Source organism: Pinus tabuliformis, chromosome 3_2 (genome assembly GCF_031772625.1).
Source record: "Pinus tabuliformis cultivar Carrire ecotype Pingquan chromosome 3_2, CPIR1, whole genome shotgun sequence".
NCBI classification, from domain to species: domain Eukaryota; kingdom Viridiplantae; phylum Streptophyta; class Pinopsida; order Pinales; family Pinaceae; genus Pinus; species Pinus tabuliformis.
In genome coordinates this window covers 678,175,701-678,191,170 of record NC_142302.1, presented here as the reverse complement: position 1 = coordinate 678,191,170, position 15,470 = coordinate 678,175,701, and positions in this window count along the sequence as shown.

Sequence of the window (15,470 nt, the reverse complement as noted above, 5' to 3'; positions counted from 1 at the left end):
GATGAAGTATTGACCTGATTTCTTATCAAGAATGCAAGACATAACAGAAAGGAGAGCAACTTGCCATTACCACATCATCATGAAGTTCTATTTCATAACTACCAAGTCATGGCTTGTACAAGTGTCATCACATAGTCCAATGTGTCTTTCCACATGATGTGGAATGTAATTATGTATTATCAAAAGGAAAATGAAAAAATGTAAATGTTTCGAATTCCAAGAGTCACATGTGGAATGTGAAAAGTCACATGTGGACCAAAGAGTCAATAGAAGTTCAAAGGTCATTTAGGATTCAAAGATTCATGAGGGTAACTCAAGAGTCATAAGGGGAGATGAAAGGTCATTCCTCTTGTTATAAAATAAACCGCATAACTAAAGAAAAAGGCTTTTGGAGGCTTAGGCTAGCTAGCCTTGGCTTCTCTAACTTGACATAGGAGAGATCATTCCTTGGAGAAGCAAGAAGTGACTTAATGTTCATCCAACACACTTTCATGCATGTATAGTGAATGTTGTAAGACTATTCTTTAGATGTTTGTGGTATATGTTATGTTAATATGTACTAAAGAAATTGAATTACTTCATTGGCTTTGGTGCTCATCTTGTTGAATGTGTGTTGTATTTTCTTTAATGATCATTGTGTCCATGTGAACTATTTCTATAGATAACTAACAAATATTTCCATTCTCTCATGTGCCTCTCTTAGGATAATACTATTACTTTCCTTCTAGAGACTCACTCTTGTCTCCCCTGTCTTGAAGGCGTCATTTTACACATTGCAATTGGTGTTTCACAATGCCAACTTACTTGTTTGTTAAAAGGTTGTGTGGATAATCTCTTATGTTATCCATTGAAACCAAGGCAAACCTTAGAGTTATGGTGGCCAGGCTGATACTTTGGATGGGGCTCCTACTCCAAACTGTGTGAGGTCTAATTAGGACATCACATCGGGGATACCCACTGTATGTTGTCTATATCCAACACTAACAACACTCTCCCAACTCTATTCTTTAGGAAAAGTAGCATCATGACCAACAATGACAAATTCCTAGTGAGTTCCTGCTAGGTTTTTTCATTGTCCATATTATGATTTTTAGCTCAGTAGAGAAATATTTTGTAATTTATCCCTAGATTGTTGGTTTGAATTTACTTTTTTAATTTATTTCTAAACATTGATATAAAACATAGATTGGTATCTTAAAAAATTATAGAAATATGTTAACGTAATCAAGATTTGAAACTCGAATTAACCTAATTGCTCTCCCCTTCTCTTTGATCTTCCCTTGTCTCACCCTATGGTTTCTTGATTTTTCCCAAAAGTGAAGTGATGACTTCACTCTTTTTCTCTTCTTGTTAGTGGAGTGAATGGTAAGGTGATTTTCCACCCACTTCCTCATTCCATGTGTGGTAACATGAATATATTCATATTATACCCATATGTTAACATAATTAGGATCTAAAACCATAACTAACCTAGTGGCTCTCCCCTTCTCTTTGATCCTCTATTTTCTCACACAAGAGTTTGCTTCTATTTTCCCCTAAAACTGGGTGATGATTCCACTACCTTTATCTCCTTGTTAGTTGCACATGGGTAGGATGGTCTTTCATCCCCACCCCCATGTCTTGTGTGGTAGCACAAATCCATTCACATGCTAGATTTTAGCATTTGCATGAGGGAGTCACTCTTTTAACTCTTCCCTCTCTCGAATGAAGGCTCCATATTTCCTTCACTATCTAGACCTTTCCATGTGCCTTCATAAAGGTGGTATTGCATCTATTTTAATCCAAGGAAGGAGGATTTCCTTCTCCCTCTTTGGCCTCTGATACAATAATATTCCAAATCAATATCCCAAACTAATATTTACCCCTCCAAAATTAAGGTTGTCCAAGTCAACATCATTACCATGTTAGAATATATAGTCACTCATGAGATCCTTACTAGCCTTGGAAAACATTCTTGGTGCTGACATAATTTCCTCAAGCCTTAATTATGGTTGAGGCTATTTCATGCGACATCTACCAATATACTAGGTTAATTATCATTCCTTTATTGAGGAACAATGGGAGAATTTTCTCATGCTTCAAAACAAGGGGAGAGATCTCACCCTTCACCCAAAGAGTTATACCTCTTGGGTGTGCCTATCCAACCTTCTTCTACGAAGCCTTATGCAAAAGAGTGGATCCTTTTCCCTTTTGCATCTGAGGTGGATCCTTCACCTACTAGGTAAGGACCAAATGAGTATTTCATATCTCCCCTAATCATCCCTTTGTCCTTGGATCCTCTATGGATGAACACTTCTATGAGGGTTCAACAACCCCTACCTCAAACATATCCCAACAAGTTAGATATATGCACAAGCACTTTAGAATCAACCTCACAACTAATTGAACCTTGGCCAAGGAAATATGAGCTAAGCCAAGTACACATCCCAACATACCCTCCAAACTAATAAGCACACACCCCAAAAATTACCCAAGGAATAATATACATTTTGACATTCTCCCAACTACAAGGAAAAATAGAAATCCAAAAAATTTCATAGCTCACTTTTGGACAAGTACTCTCCTCAATGATGGAACCTTCTCAAAGGCTATTTAAAACCAATTATATGAAAAAATATCCACGCCAACAATGACAATGTTATCTTTTCTCATTTTTGGGGAGTTGTAAAACAAGCATGAGTTTGGACAATAACGTTGTATTTTTCATGTCAAGTATATTTCCTCAACCAAGTCTAATAGGTGGTGGTAGGGAACCACTCCCTAACAACCACATACTCCACTTTGGAGGAAATTTTAGCTAAAACCCAAACCTAAAATCTAGAAAAATTGACTTATTGCAAGTACACATTTGACTTTGTAAAACATATTGCTATAGTTCTAATCCATTTGTCCATGCTCTTAATGTAACGTCTACAACACTTAATCTCTATATTATTTTAATTGTAATAATTATGTTAATAATCCCTATATAGGCATGAAAATGTAAATGGGAAAAGGGTTGATGATGAGGTGAAGCTCTAATCCAAACCATGAGAAGCCATGAGAGAAGGGAAGACAACAAAAGGGGTTTATGGAATTAAAACTTACCAAGAACTATCTGGTTGAGCCAATATATTAAGATTTTCAACTTTTCCCTAAAATTATATAAGGGGAAGGTGTTGTATAATTTCAAATAGTTATGAGGGGAGTGGAACAATGATACTAAATTACCCATAGGTATGGGCTATGTACCCTCTATTTTAGACAATTATTATCCCCACATAATCCCATCAAAGGGAGAAACTAGAGAAAAGAGGACAAAGAGAGAAAGCAGGTGTCAACACCCCACCATAACCTCAATGGAGGTGTTCACCTGACTAATACAATTTCTCTTATATTGTTCTGAATGCTTGTTGACATAGAAGGTTGGGCATGCCCATGGGATTTTTGACGGTTCAATAAGAAAGAATTAGATCCTATTTATAATACAAGAATAGTCTCGCAAGAATTTGACCCTCAGCCAAATTTGTCACTACCCAATATAGATGTCGAAAAAATCTATGAACTTCCTATGTTCAAATTTAAAGTTGCAAGTTTGTTTCAATTTACTTTTGTAAATGTTCCAATTTCAATAGGACAATTTGTTTATCAAGTACCACTGCTGAGTAGAGAAGACATTGAATGGGGAATAGAAAATGGATTTAAATATGTTCATCTGGGCATGATTCAATTTGGAATCAATCCATTAGTTAGGCCAAGCCTTAACACCTCCTGCCTAAGTTGTGTTCTGGACTCTAGACATAATGATTTCAATGATGCATTAATAGGAGGGTTTCAAAGTCCATTAAATAATGGACCTGTATGGTCATCTGTGGTTCCCAGATATCAGATCTCTCTCACTGATCCATACATAAATCAGTTTCTCCAAGCATATATTCAGTTCAATGGTTTTGATGTGGCCCCAGGCACTCATATTTCTCAATTACATACTTCAGTCTGTTTGCGATTCGTAACTACATCTATGCCTGCCATAAATCCAAAATTGACAAAAAGAGCTTTGAAAGAAGGTGTTGTTGTTGGACCAGGAAATACTACCCCTCTCCAATTAGGTTTCACAGAGGTATCTTTTCCTAATGAATGGGATAGTCAGTATACACCTATTGCTCAAAAGTATCCTCAGTTAGCCTCTACCTCAAATCAGTTGGAAAAATTCATTGCTCCTGATGGATCTAGAAAACTTAGATTTGGTAAAGCCAAATATACAAATGGAAGCAAGTCCATTCCTTCAGTAAGACTCCATCCAAATATATCATTTCCTAAACAACCAGAGTCCTCCATGAATCGTTCATATAGTATGAAGATTCTGGTTTCTCCTTATCAAAAACATGTGCAAAACCATAATGCTACTACTTCTACAGATTGTATTTTTTTCCATAAACAACCAGAAGAACGAAGGAAAAGTTTTGCCCTAACCAATGAAGAAATTGGTCTTTCTTCTGTGGATCATAAAGGCCAACATCATGACTGCAAATATTGCATACAAATCTTTGTACCTCTTAAAGATTTTAAGATGTATATTCTTCCAAGGGAAAAGACTGGAACATCACCTGTTTTGCTAGAAAGACATCTAAATCCAGGTAACAGCACTCAAAAGTTCAAAAATGGAACTTTTCAAGGAGATCTACAATTTATTCATTTAAGAAATCCTGCAGACCCAGAGCCGGCTGAACAAATCAAGATGCAAAATTATTCAAATTACCAATCTGTTTGTCTCTCTCAAAACCTAGATGATATTGCTAAAGATGTTCTTGAATTAAAAGAGCATATCAAAAGGTTGCATCAGACAACAGATAGTTTACAAGATGGATATGATAAGAAATTAACTAAAATCTCGACACAGTTAGATACCATTAGCCATGCTGTAACAAATTTTCATAATGCTCTTCCTAGACCACACTCTCCTCCAGACTTCGAGGCAATAGACCAAGAAGGACCAAAATTCACTTACCATAGACATAAATCTGATTCATTGTTTCTTAAGGCAATTATGAAAGAAGAAGAAGAAACAATAGGAAAAATCAAGAAGGGATCAGATTTAGCTAGAGAGAAATTTACACTAGTAAGTGATAAATTATCTAGTTTGATTCTAGATATCAAAGGAAAAGAGACTTCCCACAGAGAATCAGGTGAAGGATCTTCTAAGTAAAAAAGAGAAGAGTCTTTTCAATTTTCAAATAAAAATGCCAAGTTCGCAGAAGGAGATGTATCATCCCAGAATCAATTCAATCCTTTCACTAGATGGACACAACGTCTAGCAGAGACTGATGAAAAATCAGATCCAGAATCTTTTCAAAGTATTGGAAATGCTCTATTTATAAACTTTGATTGTTTAAATAGAGATCAGACATTGATTCTCCTCCAAAGGATTAACACATGGGCACCACAATTTTTTTTTGAAACCAAACAACCTTGGAAAGATGTAGTGATCCAAATCACTTGGGCATTAACAAAAAATGCTCGACTATTGTGGGAACATCTAGATAACTCTGAACAGATTGACATCTTGAACAAAGATGATCCTTTAGAAGCCATACTCTTAGCATTATCACATGAATTCCTTGGAATTATACCTTCATATGAGTTTCATTATGCTCAGTTATTCATGAGTCAAAGATTGTGTGATCTTGACTTACTCACTGAGTATTATTTCATTATGCAAGGGATTTATTATAAGATTCCAAATCATGAGAATGTAGCATATTTGTGACATTATATTGCTTCTATGCCAGGAAGAATTCCAGAGCTAGTAATACAAGAACTAGCTAAGCAAAATATTTCTATTGAGTCTCTTTCTTTGGCAACACTTCATCAACATATCCTCACCATCCTTAGAAATGAGTGTGCAGAATATAAGAACAAAATAAATCTTAAAAAGCAGTTAGCTTTCAGTCCTCAGCTTTGTGATATGTTTTCAGAGACATATAGATTTTGGTGTTACAAAACTCCGAAAGAAATCCTCAGCAAAAATCTCAGCATTGTAATTGCTCCAAACCCAAATGGAAAGGTAAGAAGAAACAATTCATGCCATCATCTGAAAAAAGAAGATCCAGATATATTTTTAGAAAGAAAAGAAGACCTGCTACTGCTGATAAAAGCAAATGTTTTATATGTGGACAAAGAGGCCATTGGGCTAACAAATGTCCATCCAGAAAGCAAAAGACACAAGTCAAACTTTTTAACTTGTTTTCTTCATCATATAATCCAGCCGAATGGGAACTAGTTTCAGACTATGATTCTTCAGCAGAATGTTTTTCAGTATATAGTTCCAGTTCAGATGATGAAGATTTAACACAACATTTTCAGAGATTAGATGTAAATATTAGTGATGATGAAAATAGTGATTGTACATTCATAGCAGATTGTAAAATGTTCTCGGGATATAACATTTCAAATGAAATCAGCCATCTTCAACAACATATTGATAAATTGTCTCCCAACCTAGTTGTCCCAAGAAGCAAGCTTCAGAAAAGAATAAATGAATTACAAAAGAATGTTCCTCCTGTCAGGACCCTTTTACCAGTTGAAGAAAGAGAAGATTTACCTCCTAATTATACTTCTCTTAGAGGGACTCTAGAAGACCAAATCAGTCAGGTTGAGAATAGGATCAGAAAAAATAGAAATTTAATAGCCACAACAACCAATGATATTAAGCAAGATATCCAATTTCTTGATGAATTGAACTCCCAGTTTGTCACCATGATGACTAAAGCAGTAGAACTTCCACTTGAACCCAATTATGAAATTGAATATTTGAAAAACTCAGATTCAGAAAAAGAATTTGAAGAATCTGAATTAAAATACATTAGTGGAATTGGAGATAGATTAGTCATCCAAATTGGCATCAAAATACCAAGCTATAAACTTTATCATCTAGATGCTCAAATCGACACAGGTGCAATGAGCAGTTGCAACAAATACAAAGCAATTCCATCATACTATTGGAAGTCAACACAAATCCAATTCAGAGCGGTCAATTAACAAATCATGAAGGTCTATTTTGTTGCTCCATATTTTCCTATTCTGTTGAATAATCTGGTAACATATGTTACATTATACAATTATGATGCAGGTGTTGATATTTTGTTAGGACAAGATTTTGTACAGAAATATATGCCAATTATTGTAGATAAGAGCAGTATAACTTTTACAATCCAGCTTTCAAAAGTTTAGGCTGTAGCCAAAAGAAGTTTTATCATAAAAATTGATATTCACAAAAAATCAGAATATATGGAAGTTTCTCTTAAAGATCTCACAAAAATTCAAAAATCATAAAAAATGTAGATCTCCATGCACCTGAGGTCTTAAAATAAGTGCTTGAGAAACTCAAATAGAATTGCATGTCAGAACACCCTGATGCATTCTGGTTCAGAGAAAAATATTTCATCACACTCCCATATAAAGAAGGTTTGAGACAAACTCCACAAAAGGCATCAACAAATCATATGAGCCCTTCTGAACAAGAGTTATGCAGACAAGAAATTCAACAATTCCTTGACAGAGGTCTTATTGAACCATAAAAAATCCCATGGGCATGCCCAACCTTCTATGTCAACAAGCATTCAGAACAAAAATGAGGAAAGAAGAGGTTATTCATAAACTATAAAGCTCTAAATGATGCCCTTTCTACTATCAGGTATCCTCTTCCAAACAAAGAAATATTATTATCTAGAATTTCTCAAGCTAAATTTTTTAGCAAATTTGATCTAAAGAGTAGATTTTGGCAAATATGAATTGTTCCAAGTGACAGATTCAAAACAGCATTTGCTGTCCCAAATGGACAATATCAGTGGACAATTCTACCCTTTGGTTTAAAGAATGCACCATCTGAATTTCAGAAAATAATGGAAGATATATTCAGACATTTAAATTTTGTCATTGTATATATAGATGATTTATTAATTTTCAGCAAAGATCTCCAAGAACATAAAATCCATCTTGAAGCCTTCTATGAGCTTGTGTATAAGCATGGTTTAGTATTGTCCTCCGGACTAGACAAATTTGTCATTGCTCAAACCAAGATAAACTATCTTGGTCTTGTCATTTCACAGGGAAAGATAATGTTACAGGATCATGTTTTGCAGAATTTATTAAAATTCCTAGAGCAATTTCTATATATCAAGACAACTCAATGGTTCCTTGGATGTTTGAACTATATCAAAAATTTCTATGAAAAACAGTCAGTAGATACAAAGGTCATACAACAAAGGCTTAAGAAGAATGCAGTATGGATAGATGCCATGACAAAAGCAGTCAGAGCAATCAAGGATAAAATTAAAACTCTTCCTCCTCTTGCATTACCACAAGATAATTTGCCTTTCATTTTAGAAACATATGCTTCTAATCATGTATGTGCTGCAGTTTTGTTACAGAAACAACATAAAAAGAAAGAAGTTTGTGCCTACACATCAGGGACATCTTCAGTTACTGAATTAAAATATCCCTCCTCACACAAAGAAATTTTGGGAGTCAAGAGAGGGATCAAGAGATTCCATCTCTTCTTGAAAAGTGTCTGTTTTACGGTAAAAATAGATCTCAAGCATATGAAAGGAATGCTTGGAAACAAACATCTATTAGAACAAGGAAAGTCAAGAATTTTACGATGGGCATTATGGTTTGATGGATTTTATTTTGAAACATATACAAATCAGGTAAAGAAAACTACCTTGCAGATATGCTCACCAGAGAAGGTAGCAATCCTACCCAAGAAATCAAGGTCTTTGAAACATGGGAAAGCTCTAATTCCAGGAAACAAAGGTTCCAAATTGAGCTATGTTCAGATTGTAGGCATGAATTTTGTTGGGAATGTCTAGTCACTAAAATCAAATTACTTCCCATTGAGGTTCAACAAATGATTTTGTTCAAATGGTATAGTTCTCAGAATGGAAGACTTGTATATGACATCAACTGGAACTTAATAAATAATATCCATATTTATTTTGGCCACACTAGAGATTTGCACATTGCTTATATTTATGACCCTGCTATCAGATGGTATGAATATTATGGCATACTCCAGTTTGCTCGGACACACAAGGACAACCATGTTTATATGTATTGTGAAGATATAATGAGCAGTTACAGGTCTTGGAGCCCTTGGCTAGAAGTTTTGTTCTATATGTTTTCTCCCAGAACTTCTGAGATAAAAAATCTTTCTGCAAAAGCAATGATCAATCTTCTCAAAATTGAATTACAGGAAGGGGCATTGGCTTACAACATCTTTGCATTTAGTTTATCTCACCAAGTTACAACAGTCAACCTCACTTCTCAGAATGAGTTCCGTTTGGCTGTAGAATTTTTTGGAGATACCTATCTTCCAGCTGATCAGCTAGATGATCATTTCATGTACAGTCCTTTCTACGCTTGTCTTGGACAATTTTCTCCTCACTGGCTTGATCAAGTTATTCCTAGGGCCGAGACAACCCTCCATGAAGACTCTTCGAAAAAATACGATTATTCTCCTCCAAGTGGATATGACTCTGACCGTAGTCCAAAAGGATATTATTAAGAGCATCTCTCTTTTCTCTTGTACAAATTTTACTTTCGGTGTTTAGTGGGTTCTCTCCATAAAAGAATCTCCACTGTGTAATAACTTTAAGGACAATAATGATCCTTACTTTTGGTGTTTAGTGGGTTCTCTCCATAAAGAATCTCCACTATGTAAAACTTTAAGGACAATAATGATCCTTACTTTTGGTGTTTAGTGGGTTCTCTCCATAAAGAATCTCCACTGTGTAAATCTTAGGTTAACTATCCGAACGAATATCTGAAACTCAGAGCACTTCTTCAACTTTTGGTGGGACTTGACCCACATTTCAGAGAATCTACAGAAAAGTTTAGATTTGAGATCTATTGTTTGTACACTTTATGTAGACAGAGATCAGATTTCGAGAAGAGACTAGATGCTCTCTTGAAATCCTATAAATGAAGAAAATGTATTGCCATTCGGGGCATTCAAGTCGCTAGAGCTCTCTCTCTTTCTACAATCTCTTTGTCATTCTGTCTTAGGTCGAGTTCGACAAGCCTGTGCATGTGCACTTTGATGCATATGTGAACCTAAAGTGGCGGGACTCTTAGGAAGCATTGAGTTTGAGACTTTTCTAAGGTCGATCCGCACTCTCCATGCTATGCTACAAAGTCTGTAATTCTGGTGTCAAAGCCATTCACATGTTATGTATTTGGAAAAATAATTTAGTGAAATATCTTGTTATCATGATTTGTGATAAGTCCCTCTTGTTGGGCGCCGTTAAAGCCGAGGAAGGCGTGGAGTGCACTGTTAGGGCGTGAAGAGTTACGACTAATCAAGTTATTTTGCTACAAGAATTTTCTAGGTGCATAAGTTATTCTGTACTTCTAATGGCTAATAATTCTTATAGTTTGACAAATAATTCAGAGCGTAAAGTTGCTCATGAAAAACGTTGGGCTTCTTGAAATATTTCAATAAGAAAGAATCAGATCCTATTTATAATGCAAGAATAGTCTCATAGGAATTTGACCCTTAGCCAAATTGGTCACTACCCAATATAGATGTCGAAAAAATCTATGAACTTCCTATGCTCAAACCATAATGCCCATTGTAAAATTCTTGACATTCCTTTTTCTAACAGACGTTTGTTTCCAAGCATTCCTTTCATATGCTTGAGATATGTTTTTACCGTAAAACAGACACTTTTCAAGAAGAGATGGAATCTCTTGATGCCTCTCTTGACTACCAGAATTTATTTGTGTGCGGAGGGATATTTTAATTCGGTATCTGAAAATGTCCCTGATGTGTAGGCACAAACTTCTTCCTTTTTATGTTGTTTCTGTAACAAAACTGCAGCCCATACATGATTAGAAGCAACTATTTCTAAAATGAAAGGCAAATTATCTTGTGGTAATGCAAGAGGAGGAAGAGTTTTAATTTTATCCTTGATTGCTCTGAGTTTCAGATATTCGTCTAGATAGTTAACCTAAGATTTACACAATGGAGATTCTTTATGTAGAGAACTCACTAAACACCAAAGGTAAGGATCATTATTTTCCTTAAAGTTTTACACATTGGAGATTCTTTATGGAGAGAACCCACTAAACACCAAAAGTAAGGATCATTATTGTCCTTAAAGTTATTACACAGTGGAGATTCTTTTACAGAGAGAACCCACTAAACACCAAAAGTAAAATTTGTACAAGAGAAAAGAGAGATGCTCTTAATAATATCCTTTCGGACTACGGTCAGAGTCATATCCACTTGGAGGAGAATAATCATATTTTTCTGAAGAGTCTTCATGGAGGGCTAGCTGGGCCCCAGGAATAACTTGATCAAGCCAGTGAGGAGAAAATTGTCCAAGACAAGTGTAGAAAGGACTGTACATGAAATGATGATCTAGCTAATCAGCTGGAAGACAGGTATCTCCAAAAAAATCTACAGCCAAACGGAACTCATTCTGAGTAGTGAGGTTGAATGTTGTAACTCGGTGAGATAAACTAAATGCAAAGATGTTGTAAGCCAATGCCCCTTCCTGTAATTCAATTCTGAGAAGATTGATCATAGCTTTTGTAGAAAGATTTTTGATCTCAGAAGTTCTGGGAGAAAACATATAGAACAAAACTTCTAGCCAAGGGCTCCAAGACCTATAACTGCTCATTATATCTTCATAATACATATAAACATGGATTTCCTTGTGTGTCCGAGCAAACTGGAGTATGTTATAATATTCATACCATCTAATAGTAGGGTCATAAATATAAGAAATGTGCAAATCTCTAGTGTGGCCAAAATAAATATGGATATTATTTATTATGTTCCAATTGATGTCATATGCAAGTCTTCCATTCTGAGAACTATACCATTTGGACAAAATCATTTGTTGAGCCTCAATGGGAATTAATTTGATTTTAGTGACTATACATTTCCAACAAAATTCATGCCTGCAATCTGGACAGAGCTCAATTTGGAACCTTTGTTTCCTGGAATTAGAGCTTTTCCTTGTTTCAAAGACATTGATTTCTTGGGTAGGATTGCTACCTTCTCGGGCGAGCATATCTGCATGGTAGTTTTCTTTACCTGATTTATATATGATTTCAAAAACAAATCCATCAAACCATAATGCCCATTGTAAAATTCTTGAATTTCCTTGTTCTAACAGATGTTTGTTTCCAAGAATTCCTTTCATATGCTTGAGATCTATTTTTACTAAAAACGGACACTTTTCAAGAAGAGATGGAATCTCTTGATGCCTCTCTTGGCTGCCAACATTTCTTTGTGTGAGGAGGGATATTTTAATTCAGTATCTGAAAATGTCCCTAATGCGTAGGCACAAACTTCTTCCTTTTTATGTTGTTTCTATAACAAAATTGCAACGCATACATGATTAGAAGCATCTTTTTCTAAAATGAAAGGCAAATTATCTTGTGGTAATGCAAGAGGAGGAAGAGTTTTAATTTTATCCTTGATTGCTCTGACTGATTTTGTCATTGAAAATATCCATATTGAATTCTTCTTAAGCCTTTGTTGTATGACCTTTGTATCTGCTGACTGTTTTTCATAGAAATTTCTGATATAGTTCAAACATCGAAGGATCCGTTGAGTTGTCTTGATATTTGGAAACTGGTCTGGGAATTTTAATAATTTCTGCAAAACATGATCCTGTAACATTATCTTTCCCTTTGAAATGACAAGACCAAGATAGTTTATCTTGGTTTGAGCAATGAAAAAATTGTCTGGTCCGGAAGACAATACTAAACCATGCTTATACACAAGCTCATAGAAGGCTTCAAGATGGATTTAATGTTCTTGGAGATATTTGCTGAAAATTAATAAATCATCTATATATACAATGACAAAATTTAAATTTCTGAATATATCTTCCATTCTTTTCTGAAATTCAGATAGTGCATTCTTTAAACCAAAGGGTAAAACTATCCATTGATATTGTCTGTTTGGGACAACAAATGTTGTTTTGAATCTATCACTTGGAACAATTCCTATTTGCCAAAATCCACTCTTCAGATCAAATTTGCTAAAAATCTTAGCTTGAGAAATTCTAGCTAACAAAATTTCTTTGTTTGGAAGAGGATACCTAATAGGAGAGAGGGCATCATTTAGAGCTTTATAGTTTATGACTAACCTCTTCTTTCCTCGTTTTTGTTATGAATGCTTGTTGACATAGAAGGCTGGGCATGCCCATGGGATTTTTTATGGTTCAATAAGACCTCTGTCAAGCAATTGTTGAATTTCTTGTCTGCATAACTCCTGTTCGGAAGGGCTCATATGATTTGCTGATGCCTTTTGTGGAGTTTGTCTCATACCTTCTTTATATGGGAGTGTGATGAAATATTTTTCTCTGAACCAGAATGCATCAGGGTGTTCTGACATGCAATTCTGTTTGAGTTTCTCAAGCACTTCTTTTAAGACCTCAGGTGCATGGAGATTTGCATTTTTGATGATTTTCTGAATTTTTGTGAGATCTTTAAGAGAAACTTCCATATCTTCTGCTTTTTGTCAAGATCAATTTTTATGATAAAACTGCTTTTGGCTGCAACTTGAACTTTTGAAAGCTAGATTGTAAAAGTTATACTGCTCTTATCTACAATAATTGGCATATATTTCTATACAAAATCATTTCCTAACAAAATATCAACACCTGATACCAAGATATAATGAGCAGTTATCCCTGGCTAGAAGTTTTGTTTTATACGTTTTCTCCCAGAACTTTTGAGATCAAAAATCTTTCTGCAAAAGCTATGAACAATCTTCTTTTTTCAGATGATGGCATGAATTGTTTCTTCTTACCTTTCCATTTGGGTTTGGAGCAATTACAATGCTGAGATTTTTGCTGAGGATTCCTTTTCACAGTTTTGTAACACCCAAATATATATGTCTCTGAAAACATATCACAAAGTTGAGGACTGAAAGCTAATTTCTTTTTAAGATTTCTTTTGTTCTTATATGTTGTGCGCTCATTTCTAAGGATGGTGAGGATATGTTGGTGAAGTGTTGCCAAAGAAAGAGAATCAATAGAAATCTTTTGCTTAGTTAGTTCTTGTGTGACTAGCTCTGGAATTATTCCTGGCATAGAAGCAATATAATGTCGCAAATATACTACATTCTCATGATCTAGAATCTTATAATAAAGCCCTTTCATAATGCAATAATACTCAGTAAGCCAAGATCACACAAACTTTGACTCTTGAATAACTGAGCATAATGAGACTCATCTGAAGGTATAATTCCAAGGAATTCATGTGATAATGCTAAGAGTATGGCTTCTAAAGGATCATCTTTGTTCAAGATGTCAATCTGTTCAAATTTATCTAGATTTTCCCACCATAGTCGAGCATTTCTTGTTAATGCCCAAGGGATTTGGATCACTACATCTTTCCAAGGTTGTTTGGTTTCAACTTTTTTTTGTGATGCCCAAGCATTAATCCTTTGGAGGATAATCAATGTCTGATCTCTATTTAAATAATCGAAGTTTATAAATAGAGCATTTCCAATACTTTGAAAAAATTCTGGATCTGATTTTTCATCAGTCTCTGCTAGAAGTTGTGTCCATCTAGTGAAAGGATTGAATTAAACACCAATTTTTTTTATTGGGGGTATTAGGATATAGACCATAATATGGATTTTGATTCTTAGAGAGGGGCTTCCAATCATATGCATTATAACCAAAGATGGGGGGATAATCATGGGACATTCTTCCATCCTAAGGAACCATTTATTTTATCTTGGCCTGCTTTTAGAAGGCAAGAAATATTAGCTTGTCTATCAACTTCCAAGTTTTGGCATATAAGGACATGAAATAAGGACTTAAGGGGAAAGGGATTTGGGGAAGAAGTAATTATTTGAAGGAGAATCTTGAGATGAATATGTTTCAGGAAGGATCCTTTGCACAAATACTATATTATGAGCAGGGAGTCCCTAAGGAGTATGATCCTAGATATATCCATGTCTTTCACCAAGCTTAATCCAAGAAAGAGGCTATACATTTCAACTTGATTATTGGTCCTTTTCCCAAGTTCCCATGAGTACTTAATAATTGGTTTTCCATCCGAGCTAAAGAGAACCCCTAGCCCTCCTGCCACCGCAGTACATTACAATATTAAACAAGAAAATAAGGCCTTTGTTTTTTATTTCATAAGCATTTCAATCATCGAAATATTGGAATTATTAGTTAACTACACATCTTCATGAACCCAGTCACCATTGCATTTATAATCAGAAAACATTATTTTCCACCACATAAATCTAGTATTCCAACTTAGCCAAAAGAGAATACATAATAGACTTCCCATCAAGGACATGCAATAATTTTCAATGACCATTCAGGAATAACACAAAGTCATATGTTAATCATTAACATACCAATCATGTTAATCAATCTCATTTAAATATATAGAAGTCATGGAACTTATCTAAATGGCTAGAGATGTTTGGAAAATCAAGGTGGGAA